The sequence below is a fragment of the Polypterus senegalus genome, chromosome 3 (assembly GCF_016835505.1).
Source record: "Polypterus senegalus isolate Bchr_013 chromosome 3, ASM1683550v1, whole genome shotgun sequence".
Lineage (NCBI taxonomy): Eukaryota > Metazoa > Chordata > Cladistia > Polypteriformes > Polypteridae > Polypterus > Polypterus senegalus.
Window position 1 is genome coordinate 290552174 of NC_053156.1, and position 8994 is coordinate 290561167.

Below are 8994 nucleotides of genomic sequence, written 5' to 3' on the forward strand. Positions count from 1 at the left end.
GCTTTGGACTGATGAGACAAAAATGAAGTTATTTGGTCAGAACAAAAAACACTTTGCATGGCGGAAGAAGAACACCACATTCCAAGATAAACACCTGCTACCTACCGTCAGATTTGGTGGAGGTCCCATCACGCTGTGGGGCTGTGTGGCTAGTTCAGGGACTGGGGCCCTTGTTAAAGTCGAGGGTCGGATGAATTCAACCCAATATCAACAAATTCTTCAGGATAATGTTCAAGCATCAGTCACAAAGTTGAAGTTACGCAGGGGTTGGATATTCCAACAAGACAATGACCCAAAACACAGTTCGAAATCTACAAAGGCATTCATGCAGAGGGAGAAGTACAATGTTCTGAAATGGCCGTCACAGTCACCTGACTTGAATATCATCGAAAATCTACGGGATGATTTGAAGCAGGCTGTCCATGCTGGGCAGCCATCAAATTGAACTGAACTGGAGAGATTTTGTATGAAGAATGGTCACAAATACCTCCATCCAGAATCCAGACACTCATCAGAGGCTATAGGAGGACAGCGTCTAGAGGCTCAAAGGAGCTAAAGGAGGCTCAACTAAGTATTGATGTCATATCTCTGTTGGGGTGCCCACATTTATGCACCTGTCTAATTTTGTTATGATGCATATTGCATATTTTCTGTTAATCCAATAAACTTAATGTCATTGCTGAAATCCTACTGTGTCCATAAGGCATGTCAGATATTAAAAGGAAGTTCAGCCAATGAGAAACAAAAATTCAAAGAATTAAGAGGGGTTCCCAGACTTTTTCATATGACTGTATCAGACAAACAATAACCAAAGGATAAAAGAAACAGAAACACATAAATATATAAGAGCTGAAGAGATTTATAAAAAGAAGTACACAGATAGTAAGCATATCACACTGGGTTAAAGACCAGGGTGTAATAGAGTGTTTTTAAATAAGATTTAAAGATGGCAAGTGAAGGAGCCGGCCTAATGTCCAGAGTTTTGGAGCTCCAACTGAAAAAGCCCGATCATCTCGGAGTTTGCATCGTGCCTTAGGAACACGTACAAGCATCTGGTCTGCTGACCTGAGAGAACGAGACACTACATAAGGATGCAGCAGTTCCAACAAATAAAATGGGGCACAACCATTAAAGGATTTAAAACAAATATAAGTTATCTTAAAATGGATTCGAAAATGTACTGGAAGCCAGTGAAGGAAAGCCAAAATCGGGGTAACATGCTCACGCTTTCTTGTGCCAGTTAAAAATAGAGCAGCGGCATTTTGACACCAGCTGTAGGCGAGCGATGGAGGCCTGGTTAATTCCAAAAAGAAGACGAGAGGTTACAAGAGCGTTGCGTTTAGACAAAACAGGTTTGATTTTTGACAGCCGCCTCAACTGGAAAAAAGTGAGATTTTACCACTTCGTTCACATGGCTATCAAGTTTTAAAATGGAATCCATTTTCAAACCTAAATTTGTGATGATGGATTTCTCAAATTGAGCCATAGTGGAAAGGTCGATATAGGGGGTCCCGCTGGTGCCATTGGGTCTAAATAGCATGACTTCTGTCTTGTTCTCATTAAAATTTTGAAAATTTAATGCCTTGAAACTCCTTATGTCCTTATGCTGAACAGAGCATGGACCAGAGGGAAATAAACCTGACAGTCGTCTGCATAAAGATGAAAGGAAATGAAGAGGTGAGTTCCAAAACCTGCTAAGTACATTTTTTGGTGAACTTATATATAAATGATTTAGATAGGATTATAAGTAACAAGCTGGTTAAGTCTGCAGATGATACCAAGATAGGTGGATTAGCAGATAATTTGGAATCCGTTATATCATTGCAGAAGGACTTGGATAGCAGACAGGCTTGGGCAGATTTGTGGCAGATGAAATTTAATGTCAGTAAATGTAAAGAATTACACATAGGAAGTAAAAATATTAGGTTTGAATACACAATGGGCGGTCAGAAAATCGAGAGTACACCTTATGAGAAGGATTTAGGAGTCATAGTGGACTCTAAGCTATCAACTTCCCGACAGCGTTTAGAAGCCATTAAGAAGGCTAACAAACTGTCAGGTTATATAGCGCCTTGATGTGTGGAGTACAAGTCACAGGAGGTTCTGCTCAGTCTTTATAACACACTGGTGAGGCCTCATCTTGAATACTGTGTGCAGTTTTGGTCTTCAGGCTACAAAAAGGACATAGCAGCAGTAGAGAAGGTCCAGAGAAGAGCGACTGGGCTGATTAGAGGGCTACAGGGGATGAGTTATGAGGAAAGATTGAAAGAGCTGAGCCTTTACAGTTTAAATAAAAGAAGATTAAGAGGTGACATGATTGAAGTGTTTAAAATTATGAAGGGAATTAGTCCAGTGGATCGAGACTTGTATTTTAAAATGAGCTCATCAAGAACACGGGGACACAGTTGGAATCTTGTTAAGGGCAAATTTTGCACAAACATTAGGAAGTTTTTCTTTACTCAAAGAACGATAGACACTTGGAATAAGCGACCAAGTAGTGTGGTAGACAGTAAGACGTTAGGGACTTTCAAAACTCGACTTGATGTTTTCTTGAAGGAAACAAGTGGATAGGACTGGCGAGCTTTGTTGGGCTGAATGGCCTGTTCTCGTCTAGATTGTTCTAATGTTCTAACTTTAGGGGAAGCATGGTTGTGACTCATCAAAGGGTCGGCTATGTACCAAAATATAGTGCTATAAATTTTGATGTGACTTCCAAAACCTGTTAAATATATAACCAGCTTAGTTCCAAAAGCTGCTAAGTACACCAGCCAATCATCTCAATATGCCACACTCAGAGTTTTAGGAAGAGACTGGCAGGTGCTTAACTACAAGTCTGCAACTGCAAAAGTCTGCAAAGAAAAGCTCCCATTTCACTTGACAAATGTTCGAGTGGCGGAAATAACAAGAAGCAACATAAACATAAAGACCACGCATTCGGGCGACTTTTGCAGTCACACTATTGTGAAACGTGGCAGCAAAATAAAAAACTTGTCAGCTGACCCACTCCAACTGAATTGTTGTGTTAATCCAGCAAAAGCAAAGGATGTCGAAATGTTGCTTAGCAAAACGGGAGTCAATATGGACAGTCCGCAAACAGAAAAAGTTAAAGAGTTCTACCTCCCAATCATTGGAAAACACTAAACCAATGGCAGACAGTGATACCGAAATATATGATGAAGACGATGTAGAACATTGACATTCTAGAGATTGCTTATAACTTGTTCAATTTACTGCTTAACCAATGCTTAACAGGAATTCATGACTTTTAGCATTACTTTTTAGCTAAATAGTTTAGAAACTAAAAGCTCTGTATTTCTTTTGTTATATAATAAAAATATTTCAGGATCCAGAGCACTTTTGATGAAAGTTTCTACTTACAGGTTTATGGAATAGCATTGATTTAGCGTCAAAACCTGCTAAGTACGTTTTTTTTTTTCCTATTTTTTGCCAAAATTTAAAATATTTAGATTTCTGAGATGCCCAGCAATTGACCTTCAGTAATGTAACAACCGACATTCTGCAAAGATAATTTTAAAAATATCATTTCAAATACTTAAAAATTATTTTTCTCCTTTTCACAAAAAGTTGTCTCCTGTACTTAGCTGATTTTGCAACTCAGCTCTTCAAATGGAGTGTTTCCATAAAATGGCGCCGAGTGGCAGCAGGTACAAGGAGAACAGAAGAGGTCCCGGGATGGAGCCCTGTGATACCCCCCAGGGGAGGGCAACAGAGGTGGAATTAAAATCATCGATGCTGACACAAAAACGTCTGTCTGAGAGACAGGACCTAAACCATTGGAGAGCTGAACCTGTGATGCCCACCCACTGCGCCAGCCTGGAGATGAGGATCTCATGGTCTATCATGTCGAAGGCAGAAGAATGAGTAGTACACAGTCAGCCGAGTCCACTGTTCAAAGAGTATCATTAAAAACCCTTAGCAGAGAGGATTCAGTGCTGGGGTGAGTTTTAAACCCAGAAGGAAGGACTTCAGTTGGGTGTAGATGACTTTTTCCAAGAGTTTGGACAAAAAAGATAGCTTAGAAATAGGCCTAAAGTTTGACATAACAGAGTGGTCTAGACCTGGTTTCTTTCAGCAAAGGTTGCACAATAACATGTTGAAAATGTTTAGGAACCACACAAGAGGTTAAACTACTATTAATAATAGTAAGAACAGAAGGACCCAAGGTAGAAAAGCCCTCCTTAAGATGTCGAGGAGGAACAACATCAAGGGGGGGAGCCAGATATCTTCATACTGGAAACCAGCTGCTTTAAAAAGTGCTCAAAGTGGTCCAACACAGCCAAACAGGGTATTAAAATGGAAGGATCATGAGAAGGTGGTGAAATGAGGGCCCTAGTGCTTACAACCTTCTTCAAAAAAACATAAAGAAATATGTCGCAAGTTTCCCTAGAAGCTTCCAGATAGACAGGTTCATGAACATTAAGAACAGAACTCAGTGTGTTAAAAAAGAGACATACTGGTGGATGAGCTTATGGTGACCGGGATAATGGACTATTTGTCATCCGGACTGCAGTTTGTGAGACCCAAGGAGTGTGTTTCTGATAGGATGTGAGCAACACTGGAGCAGGCCTGTCTCCTATTAGAACATTAGAACACTCCAGACGAGAGCAGGCCATTCAGCCCAACAAAGCTTGGCAGTCCTGTCCACTTATTTCTTCTAAGAAAACATCAAGTCGAGTTTTGAAAGTCCCTAACCACACTACTTGGTCGCTTATTCCAAGTGTCTATCGTTCTTTGTGTAAAGAAAAACTTCCTAATGTTTGTGCAAAATTTCCCCTTAACAAGTTTCCAACTGTGTCCCCGTGTTCTTGATAAACTCATTTTAAAGTCACCGTCTTGATCCACTTTACTAATTCCCTTCATAATTTGAAACACTTTAATCCTGTCTCCTATTTATCTTCTTTTGCTTAAACTGTGAAGGCTCAGCTCTTTTAATCTTTCCTCATAACTCATCCCCTGTAGTCCTCTAATCAGCCCAGTCGCTCTTCTCTGGCCCTTTTCTAGCTCTGTTATGTCCTTTTTGTAGCTTGGAGACTAAAACTGCACCCAGTAGTCCAGATGAGGCCTCACCAGTGTGTTATAAAGACCGAGCAGAACCTCCTGTAACTTGTACTGCATACATCAAGGCGCTATATGACCTGACATTCTGTTAGCCTTCTTAATGGCTTCTGAACACTGACTGGCAGTTGATAGTGTTGAGTCCACTATGACTTCTATGTCCTTCTCATAAGGTGTATTCTCCTCCCTCTGTACACCTCAGACTATACGGTAAATATAACAGCAGGTCAGGTCACTTGCAGAAATTCTCAGATGATTCTACACTTATAGGGTGTATTGAAAAGGGGGGATGAGACAAAGGAGAGGAGTCGGGTGAAGAACGTTGTTTGCATCTTAACATCAGCAAAACCAAGGAACTGCTTATTGACTTTCACCACACCAAAGAGTCACAATTCAGGGAGTGGATGTACTGGTGGTCCACTCGTACAAGTACTTGGGGGTCCACATCAATGACAGGTTGGACCGGCCTCCGAACACAGGGGATCTAGTGAAGAAAGGGCAGAGCAGAGTCTTTTTTCTGACTGCATTCATTTAACACGAGTAGTGACATCTGTGGAAGAAATTTAACGGACGCCCCACACTTGGTGTCCTGTACAGGCAATAAATGCAGGAAGGAGAAATTGTCAATCATTATTCTTTATTATCTAAGTCTTGTCAGAGGCAACACAACATATCTTATTAGCAAGTGTTACAGAGGAAAGGAGCGTCTGCTGCCCTATATTTATACAATTCATTGATTAGATCACAATTTTGTGGAATTCATTATATAATCAGAAAACTTTTAACATGATTGGTTACAGCCAGCTGCTAATACCTTAAATAACCAGAATTATCTCTGTCCACTAAGTTGATTGATAGTCTTGTCAGTTTAGGAGTACAGTACATGACTTTTTAAATTGCTCCATTTCCTTGTTCTCAAGGTTTGTTAGATAATAATTTTATATCAACAGGAAACAGCCTAAGAATTACAATACAACAATGATTAAGCCTTACATATGACCTTCCCTTTAGCTTTTATATATTTTGTTTTGCTATTCAGTCTCTAAAATCCCTTTATCATAGTGAATAATAAAATAACAGCTTCAGCCTATAAGCATAAACTCAGAAGAAAAAATAATAGGAAAACTTGAGCACAAACTCAGCAGATAATAAAGTTGGGCTTCTTTTAACTATTACATGGTCACCTGCTAGGTGCAATTCGAACCAGGGTGCAAATTCGACTCTTACGTATCCTTCACATAATCTATGACTCTTTGATGGCCAGTCAGATTTTCTCCACTGTGGTGTGCTGGAGACATCACTTCAAGAGGCACCCACCAAATCAACGAGCTAAGTAACTGGGCAGGCTCAGTTATGGGAGACACTCTATCAGCATAGGAGAAAATTAAAACAAAACTGAGAGCCATTATGAACAATGCTGCACATCATCCTCTCTGTGACACATCAACACTGAGTACCTTCAGCAAATGAATTATTCAGCCGAAGTGTGTGAAGAAACACTACGGGGGCTTTTTTATACCAACAGCAGTATGCCTGCATAAGGCCTCACAGGCACTGGGACTGCTGAGTCAGAAGACTTCCCTCTTTTTAATGTTGTTCAGTCATTCTGATGTGTGTCTGTTATATAGTGCCTTTCATATCTATCTATCTATCTATCTATCTATTATATAGTGCCTTTCATATCTATCTATCTATCTATCTATCTATCTATCTATCTATCTATCTATCTATCTATCTATTATATAGTGCCTTTCATATCTATCTATCTATCTATCTATCTATCTATCTATCTATCTATCTATCTATCTATTATATAGTGCCTTTCATATCTATCTATCTATCTATCTATCTATCTATTAGTTAGTGCCTTTCATATCTATCTATCTATCTATCTATCTATCTATCTATCTATCTATCTATCTATCTATCTATCTATTATATAGTGCCTTTCATATCTATCTATCTATCTATCTATCTATCTATCTATCTATCTGATGTTTCAAATTTTATTTATATACTTATATAATTAGACTTTTTCTCTTGGTTTCTCATTTTCAACATGTGTATATTCCACATAGCTCATTAAGCATTTCTCTGATTTTCAATTCATAAAAAATAAAATATAGTGATGTATTTTGTCTTTACTTAATTTTCCCTAAACAAAATAAAAAAAGATAGAAGTCCCTTTATCAAAAGGAAGACATCTTTAGTGTAATTAAACATGGTGCAGTCCTACACAAAACTTCACTCACAATGCAATGTCGGTCTCTGCTCTAAAAGTCTGTCCTGTCTAACACGCTGTGTGGTCAAAGGTATGAGGACACGCTGCCAGATCTCTGAGTTCAGGCATTTCACTGTCAAATCAAAGGACACCTCCAGGCAATCCTCATTGACAAACAATGGGTCAGACTGCAGAGCACAGTGGTGGCATTGTCATTGGATGTCACCTTGACCTTTCTGTTCTGCTGGATGTGCCCTGTTCATCTGTAGATGTTATTATTGTGAAGTGACATTGTTGAAGAGCAACAGTAGCTCAGCCACAAAGTGGTAAACCACACAATCTCACAGACTGCCAAGTACTGAAGAGCACAAAAGTCACCTGCCCTCTGATGCATCACTCACCACACAGTTCTTAACGGTCTGCTGGAGCCAATCCCAACCAGCACAGGCAGGAACAAAACCCGGGCAGGGTGCCAGCCCACCACAGAGCATGCACACACCCAAACACACCCAGCACAATTTAGGATCGCCAATGCACCTAACCTGCATGTCTTTGGACTGTGGGAGGAAACCCACGCAGACACGGCGAGAACATGCAAACTCCACGCAGGGAGGACCCGGGAAGCGAACCCATGCCTCCTTACTGCAAGGCAGCAGCACTATCTATCTATCTATCTATCTATCTATCTATCTATCTATCTATCTATCTATCTATCTATCTATCTATCTATCTATCTATCTATCTATCTATCATATAGTTCCTTCCATATCTATCTATCTATCTATCTATCTATCTATCTATCTATCTATCTATCTATCTATCTATCTATCTATCTATCTATCTATCTATCTATTCACTCATCAAAACAGGTAACCTCAGGACTTTATTAAGATTTGCTGAATAAAGCTGCAAGATGCCGTGAATATGATTGTGTAAGCGGTTTTTGACCACATCATTGAAATGATCATGCGTTGTCAAGTTATTTGCGACTACAGTTGAGTCGTAGACAAGTTCACACAGGCAGCCGCTGGACACTGAGGAGCTCAGGACCACTCTTGCAGCAGGGTCACTGGCACGTGTCCATTTTCTGGATGTATTGCCTTCTGATAAACAGCCCAAGGAGAAGTTGGCTGCCAGACCTCTGCTTATGATCGTAAACACAGACCCCCATGATAAACTCGGAAAGCACTGGATTGCAATTTACCTTCCGGCTTATGGAAAAGCTGACTTTTTTGACTCGCATGGAATTCCTCCAGATTCAGAAATATTTCCTGAAGTTATTATGAAATTTTTAAAGGTTAATGTTGACTGCATCACATATAGCAGTATTCAGTTACAAGATTTTCTATCCACCACTTGCGGACACCACTGTGTTTTCTACTTGAATCCAAAAAAGCAAAAGACTTACCATGAAGCAAATGTTGGCTTTGTACCCAGGCGATTTTTTAACTAAATGACTGCGTGCAAATAAAAATGAGACAAACTGGAAACATGAAACTGGATATGTTTAACCACAAATCAGAACCAAGTCAGTCATGTGTTTGCTTTTGCTGAATGTTATATGCAGAAAAAAAATGCATACAAGAAGATGTAATAACTCTATGTATTCCTTTGGTTTAAAAATAAGTGGGGGCTCTGAAGCTAATAATCTGTGCTGGTATCCCGAAGGTTACCTGTTCGAATCCCCATCACTGCCA